We start from the raw sequence: 16,310 nt of genomic DNA on the forward strand, positions 1-16,310 counted from the left end.
CCCCTCCTCCTCTGGTCCCCCCTCCCCCTTTCCCGTGGACCGGGCTCTCTGGCTTATTCTAATAGTGTCCCTCCATCCCCTGTGCAGCCGCCGGAGCTGTCAGCTGGTGCCAGGCTGGTCCCCCCCCCCCCGAGCCCAGTGCATCATGGGACTCGTAGTCCTCCTCCTCCTCCCCGTCGTCGTCCTGGAAACGCCGCTGCAGCCAATTCGGCCGGCTGCGGGAGAGAGTGCCTCCGAGCACGTGCAGAGCGCGGCGCTCCGTCCCCCGCCCCGGCCAATGCATTGGTTGTCGGGGGCCGCTTGGGAGGGTCCTGATGCGCCAGGGAATGGCGGAGGCTGGCGGTGGCTCCGCCCGCCTTGGGAACTGGGCTTGGAGCCTTTGCTGGGGGGTGCAAGGTAAGGCTGCAATTTTAGACGACGCCTCCCTCGCGCTTTCAGCTTCCACTGAACCGATTTGTTCCACCAAACGAATTGATTTACGCTATTTGTTTCGAATGTTTGCCTACCTATTGCATGATTTCAGTGGCGTAGCGTGGGTTGTCAGCACCCGGGGCAAGGCAAGTAATTTGCACCCCCTAACCCGTGGATTTGCGCCCCCTAACCCTAACCCCCCCAGATGTTGCGCCCGGTGCGGCCGGCCCCCCCCTGCACCCCCCACGCTATGCCACTGTATGATTTGCATCCCACCTTATTCTCCCAGGTGATCCAGGGGGCCAGTGATGTTCCCTCCACCCCACTCCTCATTTAAACATCGCAACCCTGTAAGGTAGGCTAGGCTGAGAGGCAGGGACTGTCTCCAGGTCACCCTGGTGAACTTCAGGGAGGAGCGGGGATTCGAACCCACATCTCTCCCAGGTCCTAGTCCTGCACTCTCACCACACCACACTGGCTCCCAGATATGTGGATATTGGTCTTCCCTTCAAATATTCAAAACAGTTTACAATGCAAAATGTATCATAAAACAGTTTTTTATGTTAAAAAAATTCCCGTAAAAGATTTAAGCAGCAGGAAGAAAGTGACGGGGTCTGGCTGGAAGGAGCAGCCTCCCTGCCTGTCCACCTGCCAGACATTTTGCCCCACTGCCTCCTGTTGGGGACATCAGCAGAAAGCTTTCAGGGTGGACAACACCTGCTTGCAGGGTCTTGCTTCGCCCTGGTGTAATAGTTGCCAGCGACCCCTGAGCTCCTTAAACCTCCACAGGTACACTGGGAGCCCATCACCACCATCAAAGATGCAGTGGGGATCATCTAAAAGGCCTTGGAAGCCACAGCCGACTGAGTGAAAGGCAGGCTATAAATCTGCCATATATTTTGGAAAACTCTTAGTCCATTTGTCTGTTCTCCATGCGTCTGGGCACCTCTTGAGATACCGTAACCAGTTTTTGCGTGGTGGTTCCTGAGATCCAAGAGCAGACTTTCATCTGAATTGGCACACAGTTAGACACCACCCTAAATCAAGATGGCGGACTGGAAACTGCAAAACCGTGTCAGCTTTTTTTGAATCCTAGAGCAACACAGCGCATGGCTCTGCTCAGGTAAACAACAAACTCTCACAGAGTTTTCTCTGCTGGTGGATGAGTGTGACCACATTCAGTTTGGGATTAAGCCCCGCTGGGATCCAGGTCTTCACTTTCGGATCTGGGCGTGTGCTGGGTGTGGAGAGTTTGTCCAGGGGAGCTTCTGTTCTGCTTCCGTCAGAGCGGTTTATCCAGAGGCAGCCTGTAGATTAAATGGCTTTTTATTCAAAGTCTACAGTAGCTCTGGTGGCAAAGGCTGGCTGGATCTGGTTTTACTTGGTAACCTATCCCTGTCCGTAATGGCAAGGCTCGTTTTCCTAACGTCTCCCCTTTCAAACAAATGACTTCCAGCCACGGTTTGCAGTCAAGAAAAACTAGGACTAGGTTACAGCACAAAGCAGAGGAGTCAAGAACTGGTAGTTCTGCGGGAACACTGCTCACCTGCATGCTGCCCATAGATCCTGCAGAGTGAACTCATCTACAGGAGCCAGTGTGGTGTAGTGGTTAAGAGCGGTGGACTCGTAATCTGGTGAACTAGGTTCGATTCCCCACTCCTCCACATGCAGCTGCTGGGTGACCTTGGGCCAGTCACACTTCTCTGAAGTCTCTCAGCCCAATTCACCTCACAGAGTGCTTGTTGTGTGGGAAAAAGGGAAAGGAGAATGTTAGCCGCTTTGAGATTCCTTCTGGTAGTGATAAAGCAGGATATCAAATCCAAGCTCTTCTTCTTCTGGAATACAGTGGTACCTCAGATGTCAAACAGAATCCATTCCAGAAGTCCGTTCGACTTCCCAAACATCCGGAAACCAAGGCGCGACTTCCAGTCGGAAGCTGCGGAAGCCCCGTCAGACATTCAGCTTCTGGAGAACGTTTGCAAACCGGAACACTCATAGGAAGATCATAGGATAGGTAAAGGGTAATGATCCCTGACCATTAGGTCCAGTCACGGATGACTCTGGGGTTGCGGCACTCATCTCGCTTATTGGCCGAGGGAGCCGGCATACAGCTTCCGGGTCATGTGGCCAGCATGACTAAGCCGCTTCTGGCGAACCAGAGCAGCGCACGGAAATGCCATTTACCTTCCCACCAGACTGGTACCTATTTATCTACTTGCACTTTGATGTGCTTTCGAACTGCTAGGTTGGCAGGAGCAGGGACCGAGAAGTGGGAGCTCACCCCGTTGCAGGGATTTGAACCGCCGACCTTCTGATCGGCAAGTCCTAGGCTCTGTGGTTTAACCCACAGCGCCACCTGTGCTGCCATAGGATGGATGCTGCTTATTTTGCATCAGAATCAATTCCCTCCAAGCCATCTCTATGAAGCCTGGAAGTCAAGTTCTCTGAGGAAGGATGACTTTCGCCAGAGACTTTCCATTCACCAAAGGAAACGCTCTGAACTTCCGTGTGGCATGATAGGGGTTTGTCCCTGGATCCAAGGTTTTCTCTATCAGCCTTTGGACCCATCCTGGCACCATTTTCTAACACTGCCTTTGATTTCAGATGGATGTGTTGTGGCCCTGGTTTTATTTCCCTCCTAAGTTTGTGTCTTGCAAACTGAGGGTCGCTATCAGACGTGAACACACATGGTATGCCATGCCTTGGAAGGATGAGAGTTTGAGCGTATGGCAGTGCTTTGCAACGGCAGCCCCTCTCCTGCTTCTCATGTGATCCCAGTTGGAGTCCTTTGCCCGGTTCTGAGCACCCCAATATAAGAAGGATGTTAGCAAGCTGGGACATGTGCAGACGAGGGAGACCAAGATGACTGAAGGTCTGGGAACCAAGCCTCACGAGGAACAGATGAGGGAGTTGGGCATGTTTAGCCAGGAGAAGAGGAAACTGAGAGGAGATAAGAGAGCCACCTTCAAATATCACAAGGGCTATCCCAAGTAGGACGGAGCAAGCTTACCGTATTTTTCGCCCCATAGGACGCATCGGCCCATAGGACGCACCTAGTTTTTTGGGGGGGAAATAAAGGGGGAAAATTTTATTTCCACCCCCAGGTTCTCTGCGCTAATCCCGAAGCTTGGGCGTGCGGAGTTCAGCGGGCCCCAAGCTTCTGGGTGCCAGCAAGGTCTCCGTTAGCCGTGGGAGAGTCACGCGGCTCTCCCACGGCTAGCGGAGCGCTGTGCTAGTCCCGAAGTTTGGGGCATGCGGAGCTCAGCTGGGTCTCCCACGGCTAGCGGATAGTTTCCTGAAGCCTGGAGAGCGAGAGGGGTCGGTGCGCACCGACCCCCCTTGCTCTCCAGGCTTCAGCGAAAGCCTGCATTTGCCCCATAGGACGCACACACATTTCCCCTTCATTTTTGGAGGGGGGAAAAGTGCGTCCTATAGGGCGAAAAATATGGTATTTCCTGCTGCTCTCTGGGGGACGGAACCTGAACCAATGGATTCAAGTTACAAGAAAGGAGATTCTGTCTAAACATCAGGAAGAACTTTGCGGTGATAAGAGCTGTTTGACTGTGGAACGGACTCCCTCAGAAGGTGGCAGACTCTCCTTCATTGGATGTTTTTAAGTAGAGGCTGGATAGTGTGATAGGAATTTTGAGGTCTTAGATATATGTTAAATGTTCATAAGTGTACCAACCAAGCACGTACATAGATCAGCACAGGAAGACCAACCTGGAACCATTTTTGATTCCCAAACTGTCTCAAACTGACCAAATGCTTTCTCTGCAAGGTCAAAGGAAAATGGAAAAGCCTCCCCATTGTCTTTTCCTTCACAAATCCTGTCTTAAGGGCACATTTGGTTCAGGAACTAAGTATTTATCATTACAAAAGACTGGGCAGGCTCCCCAGGCAATCCAATCAAGTGACCATTCAACAGGTAACCTGGCAGACAGGAGGTAAACAAAGCACTCAGATTTCTGCTGTAGACCGCCCTTTCTGTGATGTAGGTATGATGTATCTGGGGTGGTGGTGGTCTTCAGCTACACCCCTTCAGTGATGTACCGGTATGTATGATGTTTCTGGGGGTGGTCTTGGACTCCAGGGAGGGAATTTAAAATTTCTATAAAAGTGCTTGCACAACATTGTTCTGGTTTCCTCCTCCCTCCTGCATGTGGTGAGTGAGGACCCTGTTGCAACAGATCAATAAAGATCAGGCTTACTAGCTGCTTTGCTTCTCAATATTCTCTGGTTGGCCTCTGTTATTTTCTCCTACCAATAGGGAACCTACGTAAGGACTGTATATGGGCTCTTGGATATCCCATAAGAGAAAAAGGGCAGATTTATTTTTGTTTACAACAATAGCCACCCGTCAGGGAGTCTTTAGCTTTGACTCCAGGATTGCACGGGCTGGACTAAATGAGCCTCGCCATACCTCCCAAAACTACAATTCTGTGATTCTATGGCTGTTGCTGGCCAGGCATACAAAGAAAGACTGATGGAGCCATGTCCTCCTGGTGGATGCAGCAGATGTGGGGGGCCTCAGTGCCAGAGTACAGACCCCCTTCCTTCTGCTCCCAAAGCTACCTCCCTTACAATATCAGCGGGGAACTCTCTGTGCATGTTCTGATGCCTACTTTGACTGCAATGTATGTTCTAGATCTGAGCCCTGGAGTGGAGGGCTCAGAGGGTAGCACTCTACTGGTTGCCTGTAGCACTCACTCATGGTTCTTGCCTCCCACTGGCTGCTACTAATTACAAGATTGATTGATTGATTATTTAATTTCTACACTGCTTAATATATTGAAAATATCTCTAATATATATTGAAAATATCTCTAATGCAAAGTTATTAATAGGTATAAATCAATACAGTGATACCTCAGGTTACATACGCTTCAGGTTACATATGCTTCAGGTTACAGACTAAAGTGGTGCTTCAGGTTAAGAACAGCTCCAGGTTAAGAACGGACCTCCGGAACGAATTAAGTACTTAACCCGAGGTACCACTGTATCCGTTTTCCTTCTGACACACCCCTCAGCCTCACCCAGGGTCCACACAGATGCTAGAGCATCTGGCCTGGGAGGGAGAGTGGGGGGCAGGGCACCCCCAGGGCCTGCAAGCCGGGATCATCTGGCAAAGCCCCGGTCAGGTGCAAAGGGAATGGAGTTAGGCAAGGCCTTGACACAGAAATGGCCCTGAATTACAGGCTTCTCTCTCTCTGCAGACAGCAGGGATTAGGGCGCACGTGGTGGCGGCAGGGGGCTTTGCAGCCATGGGGACAGGGGTGCTGGCGTCTGGGAGGCCCTGGTGGCTCAAGGCTGCCACACCCAACGCCAGTCATCACTGTCGTGACAGCAAGCCCAAGGGCAAGGAGATGGTTGTATTCTGCTTCCGTTGTGCTGCTGTTAGTGGCTACTTCTATGATAAAGGCATCATAAATAAAATGCACTACACGAGTACATAAACCACAGGTATGAAATGATACATGGAGCAGGGTGGTCTTACACATGTGGCCCTCAAAGCCTTTTGGGTGGCCCTCAGCAAGTTGATGCCCCTCCACAGCCCTTGTGCTGCCTTCCCAAAGCTGGGTGAGGGTAAAAGTAAAGGTAAAGGGACCCCTGACCAGTAGGTCCAGTTGTGGCCGACTCTGTGGTTGCGGAGCTCATCTCACTTTACTGGCCGAGGGAGCCGGCATACAGCTTCCAGGTCATGTGGCCAGCATGACTAAGCGACTTCTGGTGAACCAGAGCAGTGCACGGAAACGCCATTTACCTTCCCGCTGGAGCGGTACCTATTTATCTACTTGCACTTTGAAGTGCTTTCGAACTGCTAGGTTGGCAGGAGCTAGGACCGAGCAACGGGAGCTCACCCCATCACGGGGATTCGAACCGTCGACCTTCTGATCGCAAGCACTAGGCTCTGTGGTTTAGACAACAGCGCCACCCACGCCCCTTCTTGAACCACATAGCTGGAAGTTATTGCTGAATCTCCCCCACCCCGTGAACCTGTTTGACAAGTATCTGTTAAAATTGCCAAGCTGTGAATGGAAGCAGGTTCCACCACAGACTCTGGTGCCAAGGTTCTTACCATTTCAAAAGGATGCCTCAGACTGGGCAGGAAAGGCCATCAGCAGCTATTGTCAGGTATCTTGATTGACAGGTGACAAGTCATGTCCCAAGTTTCCTTTGTAGGGCCTCCTATTTTGTGAGTCTCTGTTACAATTTTGGGGTGGCACTTGGCGAAGGAGCTGGGCAATTTCTAAAGTCTTTAAAAGGTGTCTCCCAATCCTGCCCTGGGCCCTTCACCTGCGGGTGGGATGGGGGAGAAAGAGATTTCTGCTTGCCTTGTTTTCTTTGCTATCTCTGACCTGTGATGACAGACACAAGGGGTCTCTTTTTCCTTGATGGGGGTGGGTGAACACAAAAAGCCAGCCCCCTATTTTCCCATAACCCTGCCAGGCTTGTCCTGTTCCTAAAGCAGACAGGCACCTGGGTGGGTACCTCTGCCAGGCACCTTCCACCGCCAGAGAAGCCAGGAAGGCAGCTGCAACGGCTTCAGGGTTCTGGAAGGAGCTTTCAAGGGCCTTGTGAAATCACGTGGAGGCCCCTGGACCTGGAGGAAGAACTGGGCGGCTGGGTTGGGCCAAAGCCCACCATGTCCAGCCTCCTCTTTTCACAGAGGACAATGTTACGGGAAAAATCCGAGGGCTCTCTTGGACAAATAAGACACCGACCAGGGCAAGTCAGAGCAAAACAGCAGCCAGGAGGCTTGGTCTTTATTTAGGAAAAAGGGCTGTCGCGACAGGGCTCCCACCGTCCACGAGGTGAAACAAGATGGAAGCCCCGAACAAAGGATGACCCTAACTTTTATTAGTTGCTAATCCCCCAAACTACACCCCCGAAATTACATCATATTTACATCATGATTACATTGGAATTAGGAGGAGTCGAGGAGGGGCTTCGCAGGTAATCTGAGTGTCCTGACACCTGGCCAGAGCTTCCTCTCCCCTCCCATCATGAGTCAACCTGAAAAACAAAGGGAAAGGGCGAAGTTTCCTGCCCCCTGAGGGGAATCCGGTTACTGTCCTTTGTGAGAGTCCGTGCGGAATACACTGAGATATGCAAGTTATTGTATCCCCGATAGCCCTGTGTCTGGGCCCATCACGAGGGCTATCAAGGTTGTCCTGTCAGGGGGAAAAGGTCGCAGAGTACGTGACTGCTCGGTGAAGGGATTATGGCCACTCAGTCCCAAATCACCCCCCTTTGATAGTCCTTGTTACGTGTAGTGGAATAAAAGTGGTCCGATGGAAATCCGACGTACGGCTGATTTTTAGTAAATATAAAACGGTGAAAGACTTTGAAGTTTAAACCGGCTCCAAGTTCAGGAAACAATGTAACAAGGTCTTGATTGGATCAGTCATGGTTGACTGAACTCGGAAACGTTGTATCAGTGAGGTGTCAAACAGGGACGCAGTGAATGCCGGCTGCAGTACCAGCGTAGCCGCCACCAGGGGCGCTGTTCGGTAATGGTGATTGGTTGATACGGCCGCTGGTTGACCTAGAGTTCAGGCGCCCGGTCTACTCTCAGTAAAATGGGGCGAAGCGGAGTGCTTATGGCGGACGGCTGTCAGTCTAGCGCTTCCTTATTTACGGAAGGCTTTTTTTTAAGGGATGACCCTCTAGAGGGACATCTCTCAGGTCAGAGAGGGGAGATGCGTGTAGGTCTGTGTGTGTGCTTATGCGGTACATGTGTAAATGAGGGGGGGGGGCGATTTCCGGTGACAGTTCCCCCCTTCGGAGATAAGATTGCGGAGGTTGGAAACCGTGCAATCCTTCTCTCCGCATGATCAATAAAAGTCTGACATGTCATACCTAGGATCCAGATTCCGGAAGTTCTTCAGGGGTCCCATTTCCATGGGAGTCGCTTGGGTTCTTGGGGCCGGCAGCCTGTGGGCCGCAGCTGATCGCGGGAGATGTGTTGGAAGGCAAGAGCCACACGTCTGACAGCACATCGGGAAGCAGTGGATTGCGCAGCAGGAGACAGCAACGCAAATGGTTACAGTTATGAGGATTAGGAGTCCGTTTCCTAGGAGTTGCTTTATCCATCCCGACCCAGGCAGCCAGCTCCACAACTGGGCATCTGACAGTCCTTCATGTTGGATGTCTTTAAGCCCTTCCGTCAGTTTATGAATGTTGTTAAGATGTCCAGTAATATTGAGGGTTTGGTCGGACACGTGTGTGCAGCATTCGGTTCCGACGAGAGCACAAACGCCTCCGGTCGAGGCAAGAACGTAGTCCAAAGCAAGACGGTTCTGTATCGCAGTCTGTCTGACCTCTGTCAACTCCGTCAGGATAGATTGAGTAGCCGCATTGGATTCCTCCATGAAATTTAATAGGATGTCCGTTAATTTAAGGATGTCAACGTGGTTGGAACCGGCTCCATATGCAGGAAAGAGAGCCCGGCCATAAGTTTCGCTATTGGCTGCTACATCAGAGAGTTGTGACAAGTCCTTTGCCCTCCTATTGCGCCTTCTTCCGGGAGGTAAATCCTGGGTGACCCGGACTCCGGGCAAGATCAGGCCGAGATAACATGTACCACGGGAGTGGGGGCTGGCCCATACATAGCCGCGGTGGCCACAGACCCAGAATAACCCTTGTAGGCATGAGTCTATGCGGCCGGTGAGAAAAGTGCGGAAGAAGCACTGGGTGACAGGGGAGGGACTCCAGGAGTTGGGTAAGGTCATAACGTGTTTCCATGCAGACATTAAGGTGGGGTGGATGGAGGGGTCGCTTTGGTGCCATAGGGTAATTTTGCCATTTAAAGTAATGTCAATAGTGTACTTACAGTTGCTCTCGCCGATGATTTTGTCGTTCCCGCTGAACTTCCGGCAAAGGTCGCCTGTAGTAGGTCCAGTTAGGTAGATGTACTGGTGGGTCAAGTTCACAGCAGTCAGGTTCCAGGACTGCACGTCAGCTGAGAGATGTTGTTGCAGGGTGAGAGGTACTCCTAGAAATGGTATGCCACTGTGAAGGTGTGCGGGAGCATTGGCACAGATCCAGCACTCCTTGGTTGTTGTTTGTTTTGCAATTTGAGAGATTAATTTCACATAGGTGTTGGAATGCCAAGTGGACAAAAAGTCATTATTGTTGGTGTTTTCAGATACTGACAGTTCCCCCCTTTGGCGAGGTGCGGTACCCGCGGGATGAAGGGGGTCTTGGCGGAGTAGGTAGGTGAGATTCGTGGTGAGACCTCCACACCTTTGGGGTCCGGTAGTGTCCCATTCTGCTGGAGGTGTAATTGAGTGGTGCCAACCTTCGAGGTACGCTTTCCCGTCCCAATCGGAGGCGAGTCCGATATCCCAGACGCAGCAGTACCTTCGGAGGCAGACTCCCTGTAGTATAGTTTTGCGGGGAGCGGAATCCACTCGTTGACAATGAAAGCCGTGAATTAGATGGTCTGTGGGGTGATTTTTGTCAGTATAGACTGATTCACCGCCACCATTGTCTAGAAGTGTCCAGTTAATAGTTTGTTCAGGGGTACCATCGGAAAAGAGTACATAGGAACCATTGAAGCAGTGGGCTCTATTCCAAGAGCCATCTTTGGTGAGGATGAGTTTGCCAAGCGGCGTGTAGGTGGGTGAGCGGATAAAAAGTTCCCAAGTTTGGTGAGTAGAGAGGACGGGTAGTATGGAATGTCGAAGGAGCAGACGGGTTTCGGGTAAGCAGAAGTCAAAATCCCCTAGGCGGTCTGGTGTCCCTGCCTTTACCATATCGACAATCCCAAAGTCTAGATATTTGTATTCCATTTGTAATCCGGGGCACGAGGGGTGAGAGCTTATGGATTGTTGAGAAAGGGCAGAGGTAATGAAAAGGACGAGGAAGGCGGGTATCGTGGTGGTCATGGCGATGGCAGGTTGAGCTGTCGAACGTAGGTGTCAGATGGAGCTGTTAGACGGAACTGTCAAATGGAGCTGTCAGATGGAGCTGTCAGACGGAGCTGTCAAATGGAGCTGTCAGATGGAGCTGTCAGATGGAGCTGTCAGATGGAGCTGTCAGATGGAGCTGTCAGACGGAGCTGTCAAATGGAGCTGTCAGATGGAGCTGTCAGATGGAGCTGTCAGATGGAGCTGTCAGATGGAGCTGTCAGACGGAGCTGTCAAATGGAGCTGTCAGATGGAGCTGTCAGATGGAGCTGTCAGATGGAGCTGTCAGATGGAGCTGTCAGACGGGGATGTTTGTTCTGCGTAGTTTGAGGCGAATTGGGGGTTGGTTGTTCTGGTCGGATGTTGTGGTTATCTCTGAAGTCCAATGGGTCTGTGTGGGTGGTTGATCAGGTCCGATCTGTTGGGCCCGATTCGTGCCCCGATCTGGTCCGGTCTGTTGGGCTCGATTCGTGCCCCGATCTGGTCCGGTCTGTTGGGCTCGATTCGTGCCCCGATCTGGTCCGGTCTGTTGGGCTCGATTCGTGCCCCGATCTGGTCCGGTCTGTTGGGCTCGATTCGTGCCCCGATCTGGTCCGGTCTGTTGGTCGTCTTCTGTATCTGTGTCGTCGTCTGCTGGCTGGCTTGGGACGCTGTAGGGTGAGTTGTCAGTGGTAGGTTCAGGTGGGGAAGCGGGTTTGCAGCGGGTGTGATGCAACCAGGCCGTCTTTTCAGCTACCTTAACGGAAGTTGGAGTGGTTAAAAGCACTTGGTAAGGACCTTCCCAGGTGGGCCGTAGGGGTATCTTATGGTAGGTTTTTGCCAGTATCCAGTCCCCTGGTTGGTATGGGTGGACATTTTCATCTAAAGGAATGTTTTGACTTGAGGCTGCATATTTGTGGATAAGAGTGAGTTGTTTTTGCAGCTGTATTACGTAGTTAGTCAATTCTGATTCGCCCACCTCTAATTCTGATGTGGGAAATTGGGTGTTGTATACTGGGGAAGGTCGTCCGAATAGTAATTCATAAGGGGATATTTTGAGGTTTCCGCGGGGACATGCTCTCAAATTATGCAGAACTAGTGGAAGGGCATTGACCCATTTGATGCCAGAGTCTTTGCAAAGTTTTCCCAGCTGTGTTTTAAGTTGCTGGTTCATTCTTTCGACCTGTCCAGAGGAAGGAGGATGGTATGGGGTATGTAATTTCCATTTGACTCCGAGGGCGCTGGCTACTTGCTGGATTATGTCTGACGTGAAATGTGAGCCTCTGTCACTGTCTATATGCCTAGGGACTCCGAAACGGGGTATGATTTCTTGTATTAAAATCTTTGCTACGATGTGTGCAGTTGTTTTGCGAGTAGGGAAGCATTCTACCCACCCCGTCAACTGATCAATGATTACCAAAGCATGTTTGTAACCTTGGCAGGGAGGTAAATCTATGAAATCTATTTGAAGGCTTTCGAATGGTACGAAAGCCCATGGTCTGGCCCCTGGTGGGCATCTGGCGGTATGCTTTGGATTAAAACTCTGACAAGTATGACAATTTTTGACAGCGGCTTTAGCGGCAAGGGCAAGACCCGGGGCGTACCAGCAGCGTTGTATTGTGTCGATAAGTTTCTCTCTCCCCCAGTGGGTACGTTGGTGTAGAACTCTTAGATGTTTAGGTACCCATAGCCTAGGCATTATGAGTCTTTTATCTGGGAAATACCAGACCCCATTTTGTAAGCGAGCTCCCTGTTCTTGCCATTTTTCAATTTCATCTGGGGTTGCGGTTTTGTACATTTCTGAGTAATTTATATCTGATAGGACTTGTGGTCCCTGGAACTCATTATCGGTAGAGAGGGGTTGAAGGGCGGCTTCCTGTGCTGTACTATCGGCGCGTCTGTTCCCTGTTGACACTGGGTCTTTGCCTTTTGTGTGTGCCTTGCAATGTACCACTGCAATTGCCTCAGGGAGATGGATAGAATTCATGAGACGTTGCACTAGGGATGCATGTGCAATTTGAGTGCCTGCAGTGGTCAAGAAACCCCTTTGTAACCAGATTTGTCCGGTAGCATGCACCAACCCAAAACAGTACTTCGAATCCGTGTAAATGGTGATGCGTTGTCCCGCCCCTAGTTCACAAGCTCTAATCAAAGCGATAAGTTCAGCCGCTTGTGCACTGTATTTGGGGTGGACTGGTCGCGCTTCTAGGATTTCGCTATCGGTTACTATAGCATATCCACTCTTCCGTTCACCTCCCACAACTTTGGAGCTCCCGTCCGTATACAAAATGAGATCAGGCTCTGTTAGAGGGAGGTAATCGAGATCTTCCCGAGGTTTTTCCACATGGCGGACTATCTGGGAACAGTCATGGTGTGGGGTGCCATCATCGGGAAGAGGCAGGAGGGTTGCAGGATTCAGTGAATTGACTCTTTTTATAGTGACATTAGATGGGCTGAGGAGAATGGCCTCATATCGATTTAAACGTTGTATTGTAAAGCGTTGACACCCTTGCAAGCTAAGGAGGGTTGCAACGGCATGTGGAACGTTAACTGTTAGATCATGTCCCAGGACAGTTTCTTGTGCCTTTTCTAGGAGTAGGGCTGCGGCTGCTACGGCCCTAAGGCATCCTACGTTTCCTAATACGGTCGTGTCTAGTTGAAGGCTGTAATAAGCGACAGGTCTATTCCTCCCTTGGAAGGGTTGTGTAAGGACGCCTGAAGCTACTCCTTTATTCTCGTGTACGAATAAGGAAAAGGGTAGTCTATAATCCGGAAGTCCAAGGGCAGGAGAGGACCGCAGCTCTTTCTTAATAGATTCAAAGGCTTCAAGCGCCTCCGCAGACCACTGTAGTTGATCTGGGGCATTGTCGTGTGTCATTGCTGTGAGGGGGCGGGTGAATTCCCCGTAGCGCGGAATCCATGCTCGGCAGAATCCACTCATTCCAATGAAACCCCGGAGTTGCCTTTTTGTTTTTGGTAAGGGTAATTTGGTTATAGCCTCAATTCGGTCCGTGGTTAGTGCTCGAGTGCCCTCTCCTAAGATGTGGCCAAGATATTTCACTTCCCTTTTGCAGTATTGTACCTTTTTTGGGGATACTTTGTGTCCCTTTTGTGCTAATATATTTAGGAGAGTTATAGTGTCGTTCTTGCAAGATTCTAGGTTCCGAGAACAGAGTAAAATATCATCAACATAAAGTCTGAGAGCTGAGCCCCCCGGTAGAGTCACGTCCGATAAGTCTTGGTGTAATATTGATGAAAAAATCGCTGGGGATTCTACATATCCTTGGGGCAGTCGGGTCCACGTTAACTGCCCTGTCTGCCAGGTGAAGGCAAATAGGAATTGGCTTTCTGGGTCTACAGGAATGCTGAAGAAAGCGGAGCATAGGTCTATGACAGAATACACCACAGTTCCTTCCGGAATGGTGCTTAGGAGGTGGTGTGGGTTAGCAACTACCGCGTGGCGGGGGATGACGAAAGAATTAACGAGTCTGAGATCCTGGACCAGCCGCCATTTGACGGGGTTTGTGTTAGGTTTTTTGACGGGAAGAAGAGGGGTGTTGCAGGGAGAGGCGCATGGTATTAAAACTCCCATTCTCAGGAATTCATCAATCATTGGGGTTAGTCCGTCTATTGCGTCTGGAGGAAGGGGATATTGCTTTGTGCAAGGGAAAGGTAGATCCTTTCTGTAGTTAATTTTGACTGGGACTGCGGACCTTAAGAGCCCCACGGAGGTTGACTCGGTTCCCCATAAAGAAGGGGAGACATTGTCTAACAATTCGGGCGGAAGATCAATTGTGGTGTTGCGGGCTTCCTGTAAGACCCCTTGGAAACTAAAGATGGATTCATTCGGCATATGTAGATAAATCCCTTCTTGGCCACATTGTATGGTGGCGTTTAATTTACAGAGCAGATCCCTCCCCAATAGGTTGACGGGGCTAGAAGTCAACAAGAAAGTATGTTTAACGGATAGCGGTCCAACAGAAACCTTCGCAGGTCGGGAAAGGGGACAGTTTCGAGGGATTCCATCCAGTCCCATTACGGTTCTGGTGTCTTCCCCGGGGGTCAGATGGCTATTTGTGAGGGTGGAGTAGGTAGCCCCCGTATCTAAAAGACAATCGTAGGACTGTCCATCGATTTGCATTGTGCAAATTGGGTCGGAAGATGACAGTTGTAAAACGGGACAGAGAAAGGAGAAGGAGGCGGGATCTGCTTCTAATTGTCAATGTGATTGATACTCGTCCATCACCATCTCATGAGCTGGACTAGTGTTGCGATTTGCCGATTTGAAGGGATTTATAGGGTTTTGAGTGGGGTTCCTAGATCTTGGTTGTGGAAGTGGTGGACCCTCCCGATGTGGCGGCTGAGTCGTAGGTGGAATATATCCATATGAGGGGTCTGATTCTCTGGACCTGGGGTAGCTAGAGTCTCGATAATTTGTTCTGTACGTTTTTTGGTCTCTGTATTCTGGTCTTCCAGTGTCAGTCAGGAGGGGGCAAAATCTCCTTACATGTCCTATTTCCTCGCATTTATAGCAAATGCGGTTGTCCCGGGGGTCAGGTCCTCTTTGTTTACTTTTGTCCTTGTACGGGGAAACCCCTCCCGCATAAGCTAAAACTCGCGGCGAGTCGGGTTTCTGATCTTTCTTTCTCCGCTCGTCCCTAGAATTAAAGACTGACTTGGCGATGGAAAGGATTTCGGTTATAGTCTTTCCGTCGTACCCCAGGTGAGAGTTTAGGGCTTTCCTTATATCTGCCGTTGCCTGGTCTTTGAAGAAGCCTTTGACTATGACCTCATGCTGGGGACTTTCCGGGTCTATCCCACCCCAGGTCTTGATAGCAGAGACTAGACGGGAGTAATAATCGGACGGGTGTTCTTCTGGCCCTTGAAGGACGGCCTGGACCTTTGTCCAGTTCACGGTTCGCTGACCCGCAGCTTTTATTCCATCTAAGATGGCCTTTTTGAAAATTTTCAAACCCCACATGCCATTGTCAGTGTTGTAGTCCCAGTCTGGATCATTAAGTATCGTCTGGGCGGTTAGTGGGGTCATCGAGGCGGGGCGATTTGGTTGATAGCCTTCTCGCGTTAGAGCCTCCCCCGCTTTTGCCAATATTTCTCGCTTCTCTGCTTCATTAAAAAGGGCCCCAAGCAACATATGAACATCTGCCCAAGTAGGATTGTGAGTAGAGAAAATGGTGGCCACCTGGCGGTGGCATTTGTCGGGGTCGTCTCTTAAGGAGGGCATCTTGTCGGACCAATTCATCAAGTCCGAGGTAAGGAAGGGCTGATGAGTAAAGACCATGCGTGGTGGGTCTCCTGCCCTGGCTGGAGGTATAGGTAACGCACGCAGAGGGAAAGCACCTTCTATTTCTCCATTCTGCAGATTATCCCTGTTTCTAGTTCTGCTGGAGACAGGTCCCTCTCTTTCTCCGTTTAGAAGTTGTCCATTTAGGAGGGGTCCCAGTTCTAAGCCTACTTGGTCTTCTCCCGCGGTGGGAGTACTTGAGGAAGGGTTAAGTGGTGAGACACCCGGTATGTTTTGAAAAGAGGCAGCAGCGGGTGGGTCCACTAGGCGTTGTCCTAGTCCCATACCTTGGGAAGGGGTAACGGCAGTTGGATCTGTTGCGTTCTCCCTCGGTCCCGCGCCCCCTCCACCGGATCCTGTCCTGTCTCCTGCCCCGGGTCCTGGCAATCGGGGAGTTTGTGGTTCGGGGTAGTAGAATGGGACGAGGGTCCTATCCAATTGTTCCTCCTGGGCTCTGATCTCGTCATATGGAGGGGGTCTAGTTGGTTTCAGGACTGCCATCTGATGGGCAATTTGCGCTTGTTGCCGTTGAAATAATTCACGGGCTTCAACGAAGACATTTAGGTAATATACTTGTTGGGGTTTCTCGTCAACCAAATAAGACTTAAGTGCTTGCATTTTTATGAGATTAAAGGAACCATGAGGCGGCCATTGGGAGGATGGTTCCAGGTGGTGGGTAAAAGCGACCCACGAGATGTTACAGAG

General features: G+C 50.8%; 1 long non-coding RNA gene across 1 annotated transcript in view; it reads left to right on the plus strand.

Annotated features, from left to right (window-relative positions):
- The window catches only part of LOC310851804, a 442,605-nt gene that overhangs the window by 225,545 nt on the left and 200,750 nt on the right, over positions 1-16,310 (plus strand). The window lies entirely within an intron of this gene.

Source organism: Podarcis gaigeae (genome assembly GCF_964106915.1).
Source record: "Podarcis gaigeae genome assembly, chromosome: 8".
NCBI classification, from domain to species: domain Eukaryota; kingdom Metazoa; phylum Chordata; class Lepidosauria; order Squamata; family Lacertidae; genus Podarcis; species Podarcis gaigeae.